At 42.1% G+C, this 3,033-nt stretch overlaps 1 non-coding gene across 1 annotated transcript; it reads left to right on the top strand.

Annotated features, from left to right (window-relative positions):
* The first annotated feature begins 1,646 nt into the window (after positions 1-1,646).
* Positions 1,647-1,718, top strand: TRNAC-GCA (transfer RNA cysteine (anticodon GCA)). The gene has a single exon. It is a non-coding gene; the product is annotated as a tRNA-Cys (tRNA).
* Positions 1,719-3,033: the final 1,315 nt, after the last annotated feature.

The raw sequence follows: 3,033 nt of genomic DNA, 5'->3' as shown, positions 1-3,033 counted from the left end.
ATGGTGACATCAGACCCTCATGACTGACAAAAAACCTTTTGTAAATTGAGTGCTTCATGGTATTGAACTCCCCAAAACCTTATACATTGACTTTCCCCCACTGCCGCTTTGGAGCAGGCTCTCAGAGCTATCTGAGATGCTGCCTCCCGGGCTGCAGTCCTCATAGTACCCCAAATAAAACTTAACTCACAACTTTCAAGTTGTACATCGACAAGTTTTAGTTGATAGAAGGTAGAAATGAAAATAATAAAAATTAGTAAATTTGACATATGTAAAATAGATAGCCAATGGGAATTTGCTGTATGCCTCAGGAAACTCAAACAGGGTCTCTGTATCAACCTAGAGGGGTGGAATGGGGAGGGAGATGGCAGGGAGTTTCAAAAGGGAGGGGATATATATGTATACCTACGGCTGATTCATGATGAGGTTTGACAGAAAACAACAAAATTCTGTAAAGCAATTATCCTTCAATAAAAAAAGAAATTAATTTTTTTAAAAAAAGTAAATTTGGAGAAGGCAAAAACAGACCAGGGAGAAGGAAACTTTTTAAAAAAATTATATCTTAAGAGAATACAATTTATGAATAAGAAGGGAGTGCTTTAAAAAAAAAAAAAAAGGAATATTCAGGGAATTCCCTAATGGTTAGGGAATTTGTAGTTAGGGTTCTGAGCTTTCACTTGTAAGGGCACAGGTTCAATCCCTCCCTGGTCAGAGAACTAACATCCCCACAAGCTTCACGGCATGGCCAAAATAATAATAATAAAATAAAGAAAAAGGAATGTTCAGATGATTAAAACAAAAACCTCTCAGAAATTAAAAGCAAACTAGCAGAAAAAAATTAAACAGCAAAGGTTAGAACAGCAAGTTGAGGTGAATCTCTCAGAAGACCCAAAACACACGGTGAGAGAGAAAGCAGGAAATGTGAGAATATTAGAGAACCAGCCCAGCGGTTCAGTCACGCTAGTAATATCCTAAAATAGAAAAGAAAGAACAGAGAAAAGGCAAAGAGGGAAAAGCTCCATGAAAAAATCTGAAGGAAATTTCCCAGATCTGAGGGACAGGAATTTTACACAGGGAAAGCGCCTGCCCAGGGGAATTAACATCACCCCACCCCAGAGCACGCTGTTGAGAAACTTCAGAACAAAGGGCACAGATAAGGTCCCAGAAGCTTCCAAAAAGAAAAACGCAAGTCAGATGGAAACAGGAAATACAACACTTCAGGTTTCCCAACAGTTACACTGGCGGAGCCGCGCCTTCAAGATTCTGAAGGAAATGATTTTCCACCAAACATTCTGCTCATTGCCAAACTGTCGATCTGGTGGGCTGGTAAAACAGGAATATTTTCAGACAAGTAAGTTCTCAAAGTTTTATCTCCCACTTAGCCTATCCTAGCAAGTTACTGGCACATGTGTTCTTTCAGTGGAGGAAATACAGCAAAAGGAGCTGAGAGAGGCTGAAATGGGAGATCTGATAGAGCAGAGCGGAGGACGACCCTCCCCTCGCCCCCTCCACTCTCACCTCCCTCCCCTCACCCCTACCCCAACCTCCCCTAACTCCTGAGTGTAGTGACTTTTGTATGATTAGTCCACTTAGGGATGTTGCTTTTGTTTTTTAATTAATTTTTATCACAGTATAGTTGCTGCACCTCCCCGGTGGCTCAGTTGGTAAAGAATTTGCCTGCAATGCAGGAGACCCAGGTTCAATCCCTGGGTGGGGAAGAGCCCCCTGGAGAAGGAAATGTCAACCCACTCCAGTATTCTTGCCTGGAAAAATCTCATGGACAGAGGAGTCTGGTGGGCTTCAGCCCGAGGGGTCGCAAAGAGTCAGACACGACTTAGCAACTAAACCACCATAGTTGCTTTGCCATGGTATGTTAGTTTCTACAGTACAGCAAAGAAAATCAGCTTTATGTATACATGCATCTCCTCTTTTTTTGGATTTCCTTCCCATTCAGTTACCACAGAACATTGAGGAGAGTTCCCTGTGCTATACAGCAGGTTCTCGTTAGTTATCTATTTTATACAGTCAAGTGTTAATCTCTGAGTCGTTAGACTCTTTGCAACCCCTGGACTGTAGCTCACCAGGCTCCTCTATCCATGGAATTCTCCAGGCAAGAATACTGGAGCAGGTTGCCATTCCCTTCTTCAGTGGATCTTCCTGACCCAGGGATCAAACCCAAGTCTCTCGCACTACAGATTCTTTACCTTCTTGCAGATTCTTTACCTTCTGAGCCACCAGGGAAGCTATTTTATACACAGTATCAATAATACACATACGTCAATCCCAGTCTCCCAATTCATCCCACCACTCACCTTCCTTCCTTCGTATCCATACATTTATTCCTTCGTTCTCTGTGGCTCTGTCTCTGATTTGCAGATGAGGTCCCTCTCTACCGTTTTTCTAGATTCACATATACGCTTTCATATACAGTATTTGTTTTTCTCTTTCTGACTTTCTCCACTCTGTATGACAGAGTCTAGGTCCATCCACCTGTCTACAAATGACCCAGTTTTGTTCCTTTTTATGGATGAGTATGATCACCCCACTTTGAAGCAAGGAAACTTGGTGACTAGAAACCGCACACAGTTCTATTCCTGGCTGCTTCCCCCGGGGGGAACAGCTGGGGACAGGAAAGGCTGTGTTGACCAGCTCAACTCTGATGACAGGGCGAGGGTGCGATCCCGGTCAGCGAAACAATGCAGAAGCACCTCCTTGATCCAAGAGGGGCACTCCTGCCCATGCTTCTGGTTTTCGCTTTTTCCCTCCCATATTTTACTGTAAAAATTTTCAAACACAGAGAAAAGTTGAAAGGAATATACAATGAACACCTATGTATCTGACTACATTCTACAGATAGCATTTTACTATACTTGCTTTATCACTTGTCTGGTCATTTATCTATTCAACAACTCATCTAATGTTAGGCATTTCAAAAGAAGTTACAGAAATTTCACCCTTAAGGAATTCAGCATGTGTAACATTAATTACATTTGTTTATAGCTTTTCTTTTTTTTTTTTGAGGGGGGCCATGCC

This window comes from Bubalus kerabau, chromosome 23 (assembly GCF_029407905.1).
Source record: "Bubalus kerabau isolate K-KA32 ecotype Philippines breed swamp buffalo chromosome 23, PCC_UOA_SB_1v2, whole genome shotgun sequence".
Lineage (NCBI taxonomy): Eukaryota > Metazoa > Chordata > Mammalia > Artiodactyla > Bovidae > Bubalus > Bubalus kerabau.
This window is presented reverse-complemented; position numbering and strand designations above follow the sequence as displayed.